This window comes from Brachyhypopomus gauderio, unplaced genomic scaffold, assembly GCF_052324685.1.
Source record: "Brachyhypopomus gauderio isolate BG-103 unplaced genomic scaffold, BGAUD_0.2 sc80, whole genome shotgun sequence".
NCBI lineage: Eukaryota > Metazoa > Chordata > Actinopteri > Gymnotiformes > Hypopomidae > Brachyhypopomus > Brachyhypopomus gauderio.
This window is the reverse complement of record NW_027506901.1, coordinates 687740-707500: the sequence shown is the minus strand read 5'-3', so window position 1 is coordinate 707500 and position 19761 is coordinate 687740. Positions and strand designations below refer to the sequence as shown.

The 19761-nt window shown below is 43.6% G+C and overlaps 1 protein-coding gene across 3 annotated transcripts in view; it reads left to right on the top strand.

Annotated features, from left to right (window-relative positions):
- Positions 1-1177: 1177 nt before the first annotated feature.
- npas2 (neuronal PAS domain protein 2) overlaps positions 1178-19761 on the top strand; it is a 68542-nt gene continuing 49958 nt past the window's right edge. Inside the window, exon 1 of one of the 3 annotated variants that reach the window (XM_076991008.1) lies at positions 1178-1305. The gene's annotated coding sequence lies outside the window, so the exon portion shown is untranslated. Of the gene's footprint in view, positions 1306-17959; positions 18407-19761 lie in introns of those variants that run through there. The other 2 variants (XM_076991009.1, XM_076991007.1) reach the window with 2 other exon arrangements.

Sequence of the window (19761 nt, the reverse complement as noted above, 5' to 3'; positions counted from 1 at the left end):
CCGTTTTACGCCATTTACGACGGAAGTTTGTTTCAGCTGTCTGACATGTGGAGACCCCGTCGCCCCCTGCTGCCTGAGGCTGGACCGGGTTCTTCAAGTTTTCCACATGATGAGATCTTCTCAAGTGGCGACGAGTCTCACAGGCGGCTGGATTTCCGCTCCTGGCCAGTTTAGGTCAGCTGGGTGCTCAGACGCACGACGGAGCAGCCAAACGGAAAATCAAACAGCACAGCGCGTGGATATGCGTCTGATCCCCCTTTCCTTCCAAAAAATATTATCCACGATTTAATTTGGTGTCTTTAAAATGAAACGGAATTGGTTTGTGATATAAACGCGGCTGATGCTGATATCATTTTCGCGCGGCTCCGTAATCAAACCGTAATCAGATGGCGCGAGCTGTACCGGATAACGGCGCGATCACCAAACACCAGCCATGTACACACCTGTGTGCTGTATACACATATATCTACACATGTATGAGGAAAACAGTTTACGCTCGTTTATTGATATAGTTTCAAGAGTTTTTTCGAATTATAAATATATAGAAAAACAAATTCGACCTGTTGATTAATTACTACGTCAACAATGTGTTGCTGACAAAGGTTTATTCTTCTATATCTTTACAAAATCTTAAATACATCGAAAATCACGTGTGGCTCGCGGTGACGTAACATATTGGTTGATTGGTGAAGTCGTTTAATTCAGATCTGAGATGCACCACATGTCTTATGAAACTGCCCCTTACATAACAGCGCTGCCCACGGACCCCCCCGTCATGTGTGGATCAGGCACACTGAAACTCCTCTAAAAATACCCCCCCTCGCGCTCTGACTTCATCTGGTGGGGTTGAATGAGTCTCTGGGTTTCGTTTGCTGCGTCCTGACGGCAGATGGCCGTGCTGCGTGTTTCCATGAGGAGACACACACACACACACACACACACACACACACACACACACACATACACACACGCCGTCCTTCATTCTCCGCCGATGACATCCACTGGCCCGCGTTCAGGAGACCGCTCGGCCGCGCGCTCCTCCCTGTCGACTCTGGCCAATCCGAGCGCGACCCTCTCCGCTCGGCCACGCCCCTCTTCTCCTTATTTGGTGAGGCGACGGGCAATGACGTAAAGACCGAGGTGCGTGCGCGTCGGAAAATGAACATCAGTGAACGAGAAACGCGCCGCAGAAACGGGGCCGGTTACGTAACCTCTCCACGAGGAGAACGCGCAGGACGGAGGTGTACACGCTCGTGCCGGGGTGACACCGCACACCGCCGCTGCCGCACACCGCCGCCTCGCTGGGTGAGTACGCGCTGCTCTGTCTCACCGTGCCGTTAAGGTGTCTCTGTCTGGGGTGCACAGGACCGGTAATGCCGCGGAGAAGCCGCAAGGTGCTTTGATATAATCTCTTAAAACTTTGATATAATCTCTAAAACTTTGATATAATCTCTAAAACTTGGTGAGTTGGGACGCACCGCACTGTATTTAATTTGATCTAGTAACGAATGAATGGAGTTGAGGGCCTTTAGTGTAAGTTTATGTACCGTTTATGTCCACATCTAACACACTGGTGCAGATTTGATTTAGACGTAAAAATGTTATTTTAATCTGGCGCGCGCTGAGTTACAACATTGGTACACGCGCTGAGGGGCAACATTGGTACACGCGCCGAGGGGCAACATTAGTACACGCGCTGAGGGGCAACATTGGTACACGCGCTGAGGGGCAACATTAGTAAGACGCGCTGAGGGGCAACATTGGTACACGCGCTGAGGGGCAACATTGGTACACGCGCTGGGGGGCAACATTGGTACACGCGCCGAGGGGCAACATTAGTACACGCGCTGAGGGGCAACATTGGTACACGCGCTGAGGGGCAACATACACGCGCCGAGGGGCAACATTAGTACACGCGCTGAGTTACAACATTAGTACACGCGCTGAGGGGCAACATTAGTACACGCGCTGAGGGGCAACATTAGTACACGCGCTGAGGGGCAACATTAGTACACGCGCTGAGGGGCAACATTAGTACATGCGCTGAGGGGCAACATTAATACTGTACTGAATGACCCTGTGTGCCATTTAACCTCCACACATGACAAAATCAGTTCAACACTCACCTGTTCTGATTGTTTCCACTAAAGACTGTAAAGTAGAACATGGCAGTGGCGGGCGTGAAGAGTTTGAGACAGTGACGCTTTCTCTCGGGAGTCTGTTTAAAGTTTGATAAATAAAAAACTAATAGTGAAAAGATTTTGCCAGTTATGCAACACATGACTGACGAGTGGCTCCAGTGACGTCATGCCCTCGATCTCTGAGAAAAAAAGTTCGTGTGTGTGTATGTGTGTGTGTGTGTGTGTGTGTGTGTGTGTGTGTGTGTGTGTGTGTCCGCCTCCTCCTCCGCGATCCCTGCTCACCGGTACACGTCAGCCGTTTTCATTTTAATGTTTTCCGTTTCTCGTTCTGTTTATGCCCGTCACTGTTGGGGCTGGTTCATTAATTGCCCCGTCACTGTTGGGGCTGGTTCAGTAATTGCCCCGTCACTGTTGGGGCTGGTTCATTAATTGCCCCGTCACTGTTGGGGCTGGTTCAGTAATTGCCCCGTGTGCATTTGGGTAATCAGTAATTCTCTCGAGGACACGTGTACAAGTCGACCGCGATTTAAACCACGTGAATTGTTTCCACACTCGCTACGGACGTCTGGCGTACACACCCCGTCATGTACCCCGCCCCTTGTGAACTCGGTACCGTGACGAGCTCGTGGCCGCCGGTATGTTACGCCGTCGGTGCTAAAGCGCGTGAGTAGCGCTGCGCGTCCGTAAGGACGGAGTTACAGCCTCGCGGTGTTCCGAGACACGGGGCAAAATGTTTCATCATCAACCAATCACTTTATCAACAATCACTTTATTGTTTTAATTAGCTTGTGTGTATATCTTCCCCCAAACTGTTAAAAGATGCGGGGTTTTACACTTCACAGCCTTTACACTCAGTACTTCGTTTTCAGCACTGTGGTTGCTGCTGTGATCGTCCTGATGTCTGTCTGCTGGGGGTCCTGTTGTAAGACGACAGTACAGACCACACAGGCGTTAACTGGAGTTCCTCTAGGTGTCGTTGTGTTGACTGGAACTCCCATCAAATCCTGGAAACATTGGAAGGACAATAATTGATTTGATTCGAGGCTTTACTGAGGAGAACATACCTGAGCTGACCCTGTTAGAAGTGCTGACCTTTAACCTTTAACATCTGCCCAGGACCTCACAGCCAAAACTCCCCAGGGTTACCCCCCTAGTTCAGATCCCTAGGGTTATTGAGAGATGGGTAACAAACCAGTTTGAGTATTTAAACTGTGCATTTAATACATAAAAACTGTCAGTAAAGGAATAATAAAAATAAATAAATACATTTTTAAAAGTGAAAAAAGTTTTAGTGTTCAACATCTGCTTCACTAACATAGTCACGGTGTCCGTTTTATTGTAGCTCTACCCTTTGCTATGGATTTAGGATATGCACATTTTGTTCAACATATTAATCCAGTTATGTTTGTAGTGTTTAGGGCACTGTTTACAGTTCAGTGTATTGTATAGTGTAGCATATCATCAATTGTGTAGTGCATAGTATATATTGTAGATTGTAGTGTATCATGTATAGATTATAGTGTATAGTAGTGTATCATATATGGTGCATATTGTAGTGTGTAATGTATCATATATTGTGTATTGTGTAGTGTACAGTATATATCATAGTAGTATATCATATTGTATAGTGTATAGTACTGTAGTTTAGTTTTGAATGCTGCTACTGTGTCAGAAATGCAGCACCATCTGCTGGACAAACGCTGAAGTGCACTTCTTCTATCACCATAAAGATTCAGATACGCACAACTGCAGGAGGAGAATACGGCATATAATAACAATATATAATACATAATTAGAAAATACACAATCTTTAGACTTACATTACTGTAAATATATAATATATTACATGATTATAAAATACACAACTCTTACGGAGAGACCAGCTCTCGAGCTCTTCCAAAGGGACCAGCTCTCAAGCTCTTCCAGAGAGACCAGCTCTTGAGCTCTTCCAAAGGGACCAGCTCTCAAGCTCTTCCAGAGAGACCAGCTCTCGAGCTCTTCCAAAGGGACCAGCTCTCAAGCTCTTCCAGAGAGACCAGCTCTCGAGCTCTTCCAGAGAGACCAGCTCTCGAGCTCTTCCAGAGAGACCAGCTCTCGAGCTCTTCCAAAGGGACCAGCTCTCGAGCTCTTCCAGAGAGACCAGCTCTCGAGCACTTCCAAAGGGACCAGCTCTCGAGCTCTTCCAGAGAGACATCATTTAGGAGGATGTAGACCTGTAAATAGGATGAAGCAAACCAAAGAGCCTTATGAATAAAAATATACCAGTGCTTCAGTGGACGAGTGGGTAAGGCTGACCATCCAATACCTGCATACAAAATACAATGGTGGGTAAGGGCTTGATGGATAAAAGGTTTACAAATCAAAATAAATCTTAGTGCTTCATAATAAACAGTATCTAATGATTGATCTAATCTGAGATGCATGCATATATAACATCTCCATAAACACCGACATAAAGTGCTATAGGGCTAAAGTGCTGATGGTCTCTCCACTCTGCTTTGTTGACTTTGTGCGTCTCTGTCCAGATCAGCGTTCTATAGCCCAGATCCAAACATGGCCTACACCTGCGATACATCTACCAGAGACGATCAGACATGACTTTAAATTAACGCACTAAAAATGGAGGATCTGACTAATGTTCTATAAGATGTGAGTTAGGTAACAGTGGTGTTACAAAGCCCCTGCATGGGTGAATCTAGGTTACTGGGTCATAGCCTGCGAGCTTAGCCCTAGCACACAGGCAGGCTGAGAGAAGTGACCAGGCAGGCAGAAATTGGCCAGAGAAAATCATAGGATCAGCAAAGGTGAAGAGGAGCACTGTTTCTTTAAGAACACAAAGGAAGTATGGTTACCATTCAAGACCTCCTCAATTCAGTTCTGTCTCAGAGGGGTGTGGGTACAGTTAATGAGAGAGAGAGAGAGAGAGAGAGAGAGAGAGAGAAAGAGAGAGTGAGAGAGAGAAAAACAGACAGAAAGAAAAAATGTTGCAGTGAGTTCAAGTGATATGTGGGGTTTACATCCCACCCCATCCTCCCCATGGTGGGTGTTTCATCCCTCCATCCTCCCCATGGTGGGTGTTTCATCACGTTTCTTCAGTTGCGTGTGCCTCTGTTGTCATGGCGACCCGAGGTTGTTTGGGGAGGAGTTCGGTTTCTTGCTCATAATTTTGTAATGACAGAAGGAGGATTTCCATTCAAATCACACATTCCTCTGTTTTGTACCAGTTGTAGTGAGGGGCTTTGAAAAGTTATGTGCAAATTTCAGTATAGTATTATTAGTATTTAATATTAGCCAATATTAATTATTTTCTAATATTAGTATTTATAATATTAGTATTTTTCTTAACCTTTACAACAGCTTTCATTTTCAGGCTGTTTTCAGTGAGAAGAGTTTACAAACAGAGCATAATCAACGCCTGAACGCTTGTTCAAACACCTTGGTTATACTATGCACCCCCTCTATTAAGAGGATCATTACAATTTGAGGACTTTGGGAACAGGGCACAGATCTAGTTTGAAGTAAACAGGCATTTTCAAATAAGTGTGATCTGTTCAGTTGCAGTGGTCTAAGAATCTTTTTAATGTAATGTTACACTTCACTCTGTTTTATTGTCATTCAGTAATCTACCACAGCCATAGTAGAGTATATATATACCCTCATATACTCCCATATTCCCTCATATACCCTCATATGTCCTCATATATCCTGATATTCCCTCATATATCCTCACATACCCTCATATTCCATCACATACCCTCATATTCCCTCATATACCCTCATATTCACTTATATACTCTCATATACCCTCATATTTCCTCATATATCCTCAGATATCTTGATTGCATAAATTTATTTAGCATTTGTATTTTATTTAGGATGAAATGTATCGTATAAGGACCTGTCATCTCTCTCTCTCTCTCTGTTAATCTCTCCCTCTCTCCCTCCATCTCTCTTTATCTCACTCTCCTCACTTCTTTCTCTATCTCTCTTATCAAGGTGAAGCATGTGCTTTCAGTTCTCAGTACTCATCTGTTTCTTGTATGATGTATTCTTGCATATTATATTTGTATAAATAGCCAACTCTTCCACTCTAATGCAACAACCTGTGTGCAGCTCTTAGCCTGAGTTTGTCTGCTTAATGCTGAATTGCTCAGTTCACTTCAGTTTGCACTGTTCTCTTGCCTTTAGCCTTTCAGAGCTGCTATTGGTCTCTGTTCTAAAGGGCGGAGCCCAGGACTGTGTCTTCTGCACAGCACACTTCTAATCCCCACCCACCCTGATCTACATCAGAGCTGCTATTGGTCTCTGTTCTAAAGGGTGGAGCCCAGGACTGTGTCTTCTGCACAGCACACTTCTAATCCCCACCCACCCTGATCTACATCAGAGCTGCTATTGGTCTCTGTTCTAAAGGGTGGAGCCCAGGACTGTGTCTTCTGCACAGCACACTTCTAATCCCCACCCACCCTGATCTACATCAGAGCTGCTATTGGTCTTTGTTCTAAAGGGCGGAGCCCAGGGCTGTGTCTTTTGCACAGCACACTTCTAAACTCCTCCCACTCTGACCTACATTCAGGTCCAGCTGAATCGTTTTTGTAGTAGTGATAAAAGAAACAAACGTCTTTATGAATGCGACTCCCAGGGCCACTAGAGCGGCGGCTGTAGGCGGCTCTCAGGGCCAATAGAGGACGTGACGCAGACGGGACGCAGACGGGACACAGACGGGACGCAACAGACATGGGTGTCGTTTTGGTTCAGGAGAACAGTAGATATCTCCATCATCAACCTTACTGTTGAAACAGAGCAGAAAAACCTCTACCACTCCATCACCACCCAGTATAGGCATACACAAGACTTAGACAAGACTTAGACAAGACTTAGACAAGACTTAGACAAGACATACACAAGACTTAGACAAGACTTAGACAAGACATACACAAGACTTAGACAAGACTTAGACAAGACTTACACAAGACTTACACAAGACTTAGACAAGACATACACATGACATACACATGACATACACAAGGTCTCCAGAGAAACAGAATATTATGAACATATATATATGTGTGTGTGAGAGAGAGTGTGTGTGTATGTGTGTGTGTCTCTCTCTCTCTCTCTCTCTGACCCCTTACTCTCCATCTCATTCCTATTTGCTTTCTTTCTCTCTTTAGTTGTTCCTCAGGGAAAAGATCAATCAATCAATCAATCTCCTTTTATGTCTTACTATTCCAAAAGTGGGAATAGTGAGTGGGAGAGAGAGTGTGAGAGAGAGAGAGAGTGAGAGAGGGAGGGGGGAGAGAGGGAGAGAGAGAGTGAGAGAGAGGGAGGGGGAGAGAGGGAGGGGGGGAGGGAGAGAGAGAGAGGGAAGAAAGATTAGATTGTTGCATCAGAGGCGTAACAAGGTTGAACTTAAAATTACTTAAAATGTATGAGAGGTACACACACACTCTCACACTCACACACACACGCACACACAAACACACACTCATACACACACCCTCACACACACACATACACACACACACACACACACACACACACACACACACACACACACACACACACACACACATGTCCGACTCCTATTTAATGTCTGTTGGCTTATAGTTTGTCTATCTGGGTTGTGTGTCTGTCAGCCAAACTGATTTAATTTGTGTGTGTGTGTGTGTGTATGTGTGTGAGAGTGTATGTGTGTCTACAGAAACAACAATAATGCGTTTCAGCATCACCATGGCAACAAGGACAGTAAGCAATAGGTAGCCAGAGAGAGAGCGAGTGTGTATATGTGATAGGGTGTGTGTGTGTGTGTCTGTGTGTGTGTGTGTGTGTGTGTGTGTGTGTGTGTGTGTGTGTGTGTGTGTGTATGATAGCTCCAGTATTATCCTGTGTTTGGGAGTGACCTATATAACATACACTTAGAGACTTAGAGAGAGTTTGTTATGGGTACAGATGAATAATGGAGAAATTAATCACACACGGCCATCCCAACACACTCACACACACACACACACACACACACACACACACACACACACACACACACACACACACACACATACACACACACACACACACACACACTGTCTTTGTCTCTCTCTCTCACACTCACACGCACTTGCTCTCATACTTTAACTCCAGAGCCTTTCACCTGATCTAATCAGAGATGATTAGGCAATTAATTTTGCTGAACCAGATCCTCGTCAGATAATTATCCTTAAAAAAGGGAAGCATATACTGCTACACACACTCTGTTTCTCTCTCATTCTCTCTGTCTCTCTCTCAGTTCACAGGGACAATATCAATGTATTGCCAAACTGGGAGAGGCTGGCAGTCTCTTACTCATGAACCAAGAGCACTGCAGAGTGAGTGTGTCATGCAGAGTGAGAGTTGAGAGTTGAGAGTGAGAGTATTACTATTAAGCGTTTATCATTAATTATGTTGCAAACGTCTCCGATCATGGAAGCAGTGGCTGGGAAACACTTTGCATAGGGGTGGAGTCACAGAGAGAGTTTCCTGCCTGGAGAAAGAGAGCAGGTCTGGGATGAGGTCACCTGTGATTCCAGGTGCTATGACCAAAGAGAACATTTAGATTCTCAGAGACGGCACACGGCACAGCTGAGATGTGAAGGTGAAGGTGTGGCCTTCCTCTGGGATGTGAAGGTGAAGGTGTGGCCTTCCTCTGGGAGCTGCTGCTGAATTGCTGTCCTGTCCATCCTCATAGTAATAGCTGGAGTTCAGTTTGATGTGTTTTTGCCATGTAATTCCTTGGAGGCTTTTAAGCAGATCAGAGTTGAGCTCCCCCTGCTGGCCCTTGGTTGAAAACACACTCCTTACTGGGCTCCCTGGAAACTGAAGATTTATAACATCATTCAGAAAACAAAAGCAGGACACACAGTGACCTCAGTCTGTGTTCTTCACCGAGGGTTTAGAAAGTTCAGAGGGATCAGTGTGTTTTCTGTTTGTGTATAATCTGTATTGTATGAGTTCACACTCAAGGACAAAATGCAGCAATGCAGGTGGCTCGTGTCCAATAATAAACTTATTTGTTTAGAGAGAGAGAGACATTGGGTCACACATGCAGCAGTTACACAGAACACACACACACACACACACACACACACACACACACACCCACACACACACACACACACACACACACACACACACACACACACACACACACACTGTTGGCTCTAACAGCCAAATGCAGGACTGGCCCTGATTTCTTCTCACTCCTGGAGTGCCACACACGGGCTGCCACACTGCTTGTGTGTCCTGTTGACAACTGGGACCAGGACCTCCCCAGAACTCCCAGTGGAAATGTGTGCAGTTAAGATGCAGAATCTATTATAGACCATAAGGTAGAATGCTAGTATGAGTATAGTATAGTATAGACCAGGGGTCAGCAACCTATGGCACACGTGCCACCGTTGGCACGCCGAGGCATAATCACTGGCACGCGACACGCTGGACAAGCATCAGCAAAAAAAATTACTAATAAATGATCTCAGACAGAGAGCACGATCCTCCAATCGAAATCGCTCCTCAACGCTCTGCTCGGCGGAAGCGTTTATACTTGGCTATACTGATACTACACCCCCCCTCCGCTAACAACTTACACTCGTCACACAAACCCCCCCCCCCCCCCCCGCTCCAATTTTATTTGTTGATGTGTTTGATGTGTTGACTAGCAGTGTTGCGAATAACGCCGTTAAAAATTACGGCGTTAGGTAACGGCGTCATTTTGTCAGTAACGGGATAATATAATTAATTACTTTTCCTGTCGTTACAACGCCGTTGACGTTACTGGTCATTAAAAGCGGTGCATTACTATATATTGATATACTAACAGTAATGCGAGCGGACCGCTGCCCAGGCTAGTGAGGAGTAACAGATCCCGATAGGTCACAGTTCTCGGTGTAACACCTGTTTAACTTAACAAGTCAGTAAGCGATTGGCTAAGGCAGCGTTATGGTAGCCAATCAGAGCCAGTGTTGTTACACGCGTGCCGAAGCACACCAGTGACACACGACACAAACGGAGAAGAGGCAGAAATGGCGAGTCAGGAGCAAGCCGAAGAAAAATTAGCATTTTCAAGGTGGCGATATAAACATTATTTAAAAAAATACTTGAAGTTCCTTAATGTCTACCAGACTGGGTATTTGAATTATTTAATTAAGAATAGAGGTTTTATTGTTAAGTTTACTTCTGTTGTGAACAAACCAGTTGTCTCAGGTTGAGAGAATTTAATTTAATTTAATTTGATAGATGTAAATGCACTTTTTTTGCTTTTTTTTTTTTTTTTACAAAGATTTGATATTTTAAAGGATTTTATCCTGCACTGGTCTGTGGATGTGCAATAAATATGAAAAGTTTAAGTTGCAACAACATTAAACAGCTCAGGTAAACACGCTTCTGAGAAATGTCGTCTGCTCGGCAAAACATAACGGGGCTCAATGTGCTCTATTAGCCTACGAAATGCCACATCCTCTACGACAGAGAACGGCTGATCGTCTAAGGCAACAATTCCATAATTTTTGGTGTAATGTCCTTTGCCTTGGCGCCATCACTGAAACTTTTTTGCTTTCTGCATCACTAAAACTTTTTTGCTTTTGAAACTTTTTTAAAATCCAAATAAGCACGTGCAGGTGGCGATTTTTGCTTGCGTCATCACAACACATCGTTTCGGCCGTGTTGTTTCGGTGATGAAAGTATTTCGGCCGAAAACCGAAAATGCAAATTTAAGCCATTTCGGCCGAAAATTTTCGGTGGCCGAATTTTCGGTGCATCCCTAATTGGCATATAACTTTTTTTTTTACTGTAATGCAAATAGTTACTTTCCCTGGTAACGAGTTACTTTTATTATAGAGTAATTCAGTTACTAACTCAGTTACTTTTTTGAACAAGTAGTGAGTAACTATAACTAATTACTTTTTAAAAGTAACGTTCCCAACACTGTTGACTAGACATGTTGGCATGTCTCAAAGGTTGCTGACCCCTGGTATAGACAGTCAGGTACCTCTATTTAAATCAGGTAATCTATTTAAACTGCAGTTTATTAAATTGAAAAGTCGCAATTAAGCTCAGGTAATTAATCTATTCAGTTTTGCATCATGTAACTCATGGAGTAATTCAGACAAATTAGTTGTGATGGTGATTTTATGATAACAGCTATCTTTGTGCAAACACACACACACACACACACACACACACACACACACACACACACACTTGTGCATGCAAGCACACATACTCAGCATCACATAGTGCTTCTACCTGAGCCATCTCTCAGGACCTGGTTCTACTCTACTTGAACACTCCTATTATTCTTCTAGTTCTTTTCTGAGATGGAAAAGCCTCCACTGAATTGTGTTGCCCTCTCCTGGGCGGAGGCATGTGGACAGTGGACTGGTTTGGGAAAATAGTCTCATTGTGTGTGTGTGTGTTTGTGTGTGTGTGTGTGTGTTTATCTGTGTTCTGTTTCCACTGTTTCACATCTCCGAACATACCTGTCAAGTCTCCTGTTTTGGCTGGGAAACTACTGTATTTTATTTATTTCCCCATAAATTTCCTGTATTATAATATAATATATATTTTTTAAAGCATTCAATTGCCTCTCCAAAAACAAATCAGAGATGGATGAATGTAACGAGAGAGAAGTGAAGACTTCCTAACAAAAATGTGAAGATTTCGTGCAAATATCTACCTACTACCTACTTCCACTTTTACTTCACCAATACTGTGCTTGTGATCAGTGTTGTATAAAGTATTAGAGACCCATACTTGAGAAAAAGAATAAGTACTTTATCAAAAAATTTACTTGAGTAGAAGTTGAAGTGTTCTTTAAAAACTTTACTTAAGTAGAAGAACAGAAGTATTCAGCATTTTTGTACTTATGTATTGCAAGTAGTTTATTCTAAAATTCATTACTCAAGTACTGAAAGTAGAAAGTACAAGTATTGTGTTTTGAATTAAAGAAAGCCATCAACGTTTGATTATCAATTGTTTTTATGTATCACTTACAAATCGAAGATGTCAAAGACCACAAATACAAGTGTTATGTATGTACAAACAAGTAGCAACTTTAAAAAACTGGGCTTAACACTTTGTACACAAAAAACAGATAACCTATGTCCGGCTACGTCGTAGGTTTCCCACAGAAGTACAAGTTCGCCTTAATTTAGCTGAGAAAACGAGGTGTATTTTGGACGTAAAATCCGTCCGTCGGGTTCTAAGGGTGAGCCTACTGCCCTGTGTTTACCCTCAATAAATGCCTTTACCCTATAAAAACACTACACTATAAAAGTGGGCACATGATTAGTCAGCATGAAAAGAGACACAGCTTACTGTTGCTAAAAACACAACTCAGCGTGACATCGCCTCTATGATTGCCAGCTAATGTTAAGTGAATATCGCAGCACGTCATGGACATAATTAGGTTAGTTAGCTAAGATATCAAACCTAACTAGCGCTTACTGACAGCTCAAGCTGGTGTGTCTTCTATGCGTTATAATTATAACTTACATTGATGTGTTTCTTCAAGTTCGAAGGTGAATTTTTGAAGGCCAATATTTTACCCTCTTTAGGGAGGCAGAGATGGCACTTCATCCTATAGGAATTTACATTCACTCCAGCAAACGCAAACACAGTCTCTAGGTAGGGCCAGGGCGGTCTCCTTCCTCACCCTCACCGCCACGATCACTCGATGTTGAAGGTGTGGAAGGTGCCAATATATGTACATTAAAATGCCAACAAGCTTATTATGCAGCACTTATGCTGCTCTTTTGCTTTTACCAAACACGGTACGATCTCTTTTAATGAGATAAAAAGTGAATTATTTGGAATATTTTCGAGTATATGTGTATTTGTATAAATATGTAAATTAAGCGGAAGGTGCTGGAAAATACTGAAAATGGACCTTCAAAGTGCCGTACAAGTGCATGAATTCCACCTTGTAACTTCGCACGCACAAAAATCGCACGACCTCGCGACGCGAATGCGTGCATGGCCATTGCGCATGGGCGGAGCCACCGTGATTGCGTCATTTTTGCCGCGCGGACCCTTGCGGCAGTCACGACGTGTCAAGTGAACCTAGATTACGAAGCTCAAGTGTTCAGTGAAGGCAGCAGCAGAGTAAACGAGACGCGACCGGAGCATGCGCAGTTTTCTCATAAGACAGCCTGATCGCTTGACCCGGTGACAGCACCAGCTAACATGTTTATAATTGTAACGAGTAACTACACAGCACGTAAAAAATGTATCGGAGTAAAAGTATTAAATGGATGGAAAATATGTAGTGAAGTAAAAGTGAAAGTAGGAGGAAAAAAAATTATACTCCAGTAAAGTACAGACACAGCATTTTAGTACTTAAGTACAGTAGTGGCGGGCTAAGCTAATGGCCTGGTGGTAGAGAACTCGTCTTGTGACAGGAGGGTCGTGCGTTCAATGCCCAGACCTGAGGCCATGACTAATGTGCCCTTGAGCAAGGCACCTACCCCCAACTGCTCCCCGGGTGCCGGGCTAGGGCTGCCCACCACTCTGGGCATGTGTGTGTGTGTGTGTGTGTGTGTGTGTGTATTCTAACTGCACAGATGGGTTAAAAGCGAAGGACAAATTTTGATTGCGATGAAAAAATCACAATTGACTAAATATGGCACATTAATAGCCTTTCTTCAGAGACAAAGCCAGGCTAAGCTAATAGCCTCTCTTCAGAGACAGTGCTAGGCTAAGCTAATAGCCTCTCTTTAGAGACAGAGCCAGGCTAAGCTAACAGCCTCTGTTCAGACACAGAGCCAGGTGAAGCTAATAGCCTCTCTTCAGAGAGAGAGAGAGGCAGGCTAAGCTAATAGCCTCTATTCAGAGACAAAACTAGGCTAAGCTAATAGTCTCTCTTCAGAGAGACAAAGCCAGGCTAAGCTAATAGCCTCTCTTCAGAGACAGTGCTAGGCTAAGCTAATAGCCTCTCTTCAGAGACAGAGCCAGGCTAAGCTAACAGCATCTGTTCAGACACAGAGCCAGGCGAAGCTAATAGAGAGAGAGAGAGAGAGAGAGAGAGAGAGAGAGAGAGAGGCAGGCTAAGCTAATAGCCTCTATTCAGAGACAAAACTAGGCTAAGCTAATAGCCTCTCTTCAGAGAGAGAGAGCTAGGCTAAGCTAATAGCTTCTCTTCCTTGGTCCTACACAGCTGTTAGCTGAAGATAGAAGCAGACTCTGCATTCTTGTGGATGTCCTTCAGTGCTGCTTCAGCACATCAATAGCTCAAGGTGGTGAGTACAGCCATCCAGCGCTAGCTGAGGGCAAGAGTGCAGCAGAACGCCAATGTGACGTGTGAAATGTGTGTTAGCAGTATGCAGTAGTGAAGTGTGGTTTAATGTTAGGCTACAGTAGAGTGTGTGCTCATGTGTTATTCTGGTATTGTGTTTTTGTGGTATTGTTGTATTGGCCATTGCTACACCGAGCTTTTTAACAAAAATGTCCTTTGTGTGACCGTCGTGACCAATCCAGATGTTTTCTGTGGAGATTTTGGCTTTCACATGTGTTCAAGCCATGTGACAGTAAGGGTTCACCACTGTGAACCCACCACCAAATACCAGGGTAGCATACTCCACCACCAAATACCAGGGTAGCATACTCCACCACCAAATACCAGGGTAGCATACTTCATCACCAAATACCAGGGTATCATACTCCATCACCAAATACTGGGGTAACGTACTCCACCACCAAATACCAGGGTAACATACTCCATCACCAAATACCAGGGTAACATACTCCACCACCAAATACCAGGGTAGCATACTCCATCTCCAAATACTGGGGTAACGTACTCCACCACCAAATACCAGGGTAACATACTCCATCACCAAATACCAGGGTAGCATACTCCATCTCCAAATACTGGGGTAACGTACTCCACCACCAAATACCAGGGTAGCATACTCCATCACCAAATACCAGGGTAACATACTCCACCACCAAATACCAGGGTAGCATACTCCATCACCAAATACTGGGGTAACGTACTCCACCACCAAATACCAGGGTAACATACTCCATCCCCAAATACTGGGGTAATGTACTCCACCACCAAATACCAGGGTAGCATACTCCATCACCAAATACTGGGGTAACGTACTCCACCACCAAATACCAGGGTAACATACTCCATCACCAAATACCAGGGTAGAATACTCCATCACCAAATACCAGGGTAACATACTCCATCACCAAATACCAGGGTAGCATACCCCATCACCAAATACCAGGGTAGCATACTCCATCACCAAATACCAGGGTAACATACTCCATCACCAAATACCAGGGTAGCATACTCCATCTCCAAATACTGGGGTAACGTACTCCACCACCAAATACCAGGGTAACATACTCCATCACCAAATGCCAGGGTAACATACTCCACCACCAAATACTGGGGTAACGTACTCCATCACCAAATACCAGGGTAACATACTCCATCACCAAATACCAGGGTAGCATACTCCACCACCAAATACCAGGGTAACATACTCCATCACCAAATACCAGGGTAGCATACTCCATCTCCAAATACTGGGGTAACGTACTCCACCACCAAATACCAGGGTAACATACTCCATCACCAAATGCCAGGGTAACATACTCCACCACCAAATACTGGGGTAACGTACTCCACCACCAAATACCAGGGTAACATACTCCATCACCAAAGGGTAAAATACTCCATCACATCCCCAGACACAGCAGTTTATTGGTTCCAGCAGTTTATTGGTTTTTTTTTTTACATTTTTGCTTTATCTGAGATGAAGTATGGAGGCTGTTTAAAATATGGCCTGGTTTAAATTAGCAAGAACAGATTGCACCTGGGTTTGTTAATGGAATGCAGTGACCCTAAGTGAACTGTTTGGCTAATTTCAAACAAAAGGGGGTTTTGTAAGCTCACTTTGGAGAATAGCCCCCAGGTTACTGATGGCAAACCACAACCCTTTGAGAGCACTGGTGGGCGGGGTAGGCAGGGCAGGTGGGGGGGGGGGGGGGGGTAGGCAGGGCAGGTAGGGGGTTGAGCTGAGTGGTAAGTAATACTCTCTAAACCAAACATCCCTTAGTAATGACTAAGAGATACTCTCTAAGTCAAACAATGACTCTGAGATACTGTTGGCATGATATACCAAAACAACAAATTCAGTTCAGTCAGTTCAGTCACACCTGAACATCTATGAATGATGCATCTCACTCACTGTGAACTGCAGCAGATTTCAGGCTGAGCATAAATCTGTCAACTTTCCTACTTTTAAATAGTTAGTGTTAAATGTTTTTCCTATATGTGCCATTACTGCAGTCTTAGACACAGTCATGTAAAAGTTTAATTAATGATTAACTGATTATATATAAATATAAAGGGCTTGTTTCATATCACAAAGGTGCGGTCATTCACTTTTAAAAAGAATATTGTGGCTGTGCAAGCTAATAAACACTCCTCCTCCCCCTGTTCTCTCACTCTCTCTCTCTCTCATTATCTCTCATTATCTCTCTTTCATTATCTCTTTCTCCTCTGTTCCACTGACCTATATACAGCAGTGTCACTGTGTAAAGCTCCAGACTCAGCTTTGATACGAAATTACCAAGAACATCAAAGCTGGATGAAGAGGCTTTAAAAAACACAACTAAAGAAAAAAATCTTCACTTTACAATCATGTCAGGAATGGTTAGGTACAGTAACACACACACACACACCTTAAACCAATTGATGTTGTTTTAGCATCCATTTAGCACACAAAATATTCTGTGAGCATTTTATATACATTTTATGACAACAACCTGGATTTGAGATGCTGTCTGTTGCTTGCTTCTGGTCAACTCAGCTTGAATAAACATTCTATATTTAATCAACTGAATACAAACATTCCATACTATAAAGAAATATTCTATAATTTACTTACGAAATACAAACGTTTCATCTGCCAAATATAAACATTTCATACTATAAAGAAACATTCTGTACTTAACCAACTGTATATAAACATTCCATACTGTAAAGAAACATTCTATACTTCACATACAGAATACAAATATTCCATACCTTAAACATTCTATACTTCACCTACAGAATACAAATATTCCATACCTCAAAGAAACATTCTATACTTCACCTACAGAATACATATTCCATACTCACTCACAAAAACAACAAAAACATGACTCACTCTCAACCCTTCGGCAGGGCATCACTGTGTGTGTGTGTGTGTGTGTGTGTGTGTGTGTGTGTGTGTGCGTGTGAGCGTGTGTGTGTGTGTGTGTGTGTGTGCGTGTGTGTGTGTGTGTGTGTGTGTGTGTGTGTGTGTGTGTGTGTTAACACTGGCAGAAGTGATCAGGCCACCACCCCACTGGTCTGTAGCTTGTAACTACACTGGCACAAATGCTCAGTGATCACCAGGGTTTATCTGGTTGTGCTGGCATTAGATACTAGGGAAGGCAGACACTCCAAGATCAGGATGAGGAACCCTATTATTAAAAGTTTTACCATAAACTTTTCCATACCATAATGACTTCACTGAAGCCAGTAACAGATAGGGAAAATAAACCAGACTATATTTAGACAATCTACCACTGGTTTCAAAGCTATGCACTGTAAACTGCGTTAGCTTCAGATGTCCTCACCTAACCATATATGACATTTTTAGGTCACAAAGCTGCATTTGTCTACTGGGGTTAAATGTCTGATTGCCTTTTAGGACACGTTTATGTTATCTATATGAATTTAATTAAATGAAGAGACTTGTAATATCACTCTGCCATAAACAAGACTCAATGTTACACTTGTGGTTTACGTAAGCCACAGGGACGTCGTCCACTTTGCCACGTGCACACCTGGCGCTTTGTTGTGTGCGCGTGCCTCAGCAAAGACAATGTTAACGACGATGTCGGTAGCTGAGTACGGAGCTACCGACTGACCTACTTTCTTAGTTCGCGTCAGCGCAGCGCGATATTTCCACGCTCCTACCGACAGGATGTGGGACTGCTCCCCAACTACTGAACGCGCCCATCGCGGAAAACCGGATCGCGCAGTTCTCCTGCTGATCGCTTTCCGAACCGTTTCTGCTTTCTTGGGTTTTGTGTTTTTATCCTGTTTATCCAATTGACAACAGTAGATCCCGTTTGGTTTTGTTTATTTCTTGTTTGTTTGTGGTAAATGTAAAGCTGACGGCTGTCCTATGGCGTTGAAGTGAGATCTGCAGTCCTGCTGATAGCAGGTCCACTGGCGGAGTGAGGTAGGTACCAGTTAGAGACGGTACCAGTTAGAGATGTAGGTACCAGTTAGAGATGTAGGTACCAGTTAGAGACGTAGGTACCAGTTAGAGATGTAGGTACCAGGCTTCAGTTAGACATGTCAAATAATCTGTGGCACATGTCAAATAATCTGTGGCACATGTCAAACGGGAGGAAAACGCGCTGTGAACGAGCCTTTCGCTTGTGTTGCAATGCCATTATGCATTTAGAACCGAGTTTCCTATCGTTGAGCGTGCTTTTATTCATGAATTTACTTGTTTTAAAGATGACTGTTAGTAGCAGTATACTTGTTTTATATATGACTCAGTAGCAGTAGGCTATACTTGTTTATAGAGGCTGTTTGGCCGTGTGCGTTGCGGATAATGCAGACATTGCAGTGATTGCCTTTCTCCAAGTTCATTATTTCACCACGCCATGCTCATTCACAACAAATGCTGAAAGCGATCGGGTCGGTTTTGCCCTTCTCGTTTTTCTCTGTGTTCACTACACTGTCTTTCACGAACTACACTGTCTTTCACGAACTACACTGTCTTTCACGCTTCCTAAGTGATCTAAGATCTGGGAATGCGCACTATCTGGGTCAGGTGCAGAACCTGCTCCTTTCACTGCAGGATACGTCGGGCTTTCTTAACTTCTCATAAATTACAGAGAGTTATGAAAGCTTTTTAAAAGGGAGGTGCATTTCTCCGGATATTTGATTGTGTTTCGGAGCAGACGCGTGAAGCCACCTTGCTGGTGTGTGATCGCCGTGGTCGTTAGTCGCGCACTGAGCTTTTGCTTGGCGAGATCCGCACGGAGTTTGCGCTCCTCCTGAACTACATCGTGAACGTTAGTCTGATAAGAACGTCTCTCCTAAAGGTAAACCATCGTTTCATGCTTAGCAATGATTTGAGAGCATTTAACATCGTGTACTGTGGAAGTGTGTGTGTGTGTGTGTGTTTGTGTGTGTGTGTGTGTGTGTGTGTGTGTGTGTGTGTGTGTGTGCTGGGGTGTTGGTAGGCACCTGTCAAACTCTTGTTTTATTAAATGTAGTTATACACATGTTCGGTCTCTGATTAGGGTCTTTCTAGTTTCGCTTGTTCTTGCAGTAGTATCAGTTGTTTTACTAAAACCATTAGATTAGTAAAATAATAGTTGGTAAATGTGTAGTTTTAATGTTAAGTGAAGGCTGTATGGTATGTAGACAGGGTGTATGTTTGGTTTCATTCTGATTCACTCTAGGATTGGTGGATCAGTCTGGAGCTGGTATGAGCTGCCTAATTATCTGGATATGAGTGATTCAGAAGCTGATTCATAATCAGTGAATGAGTTAACACATCAGTAGAGTCATGTAGAA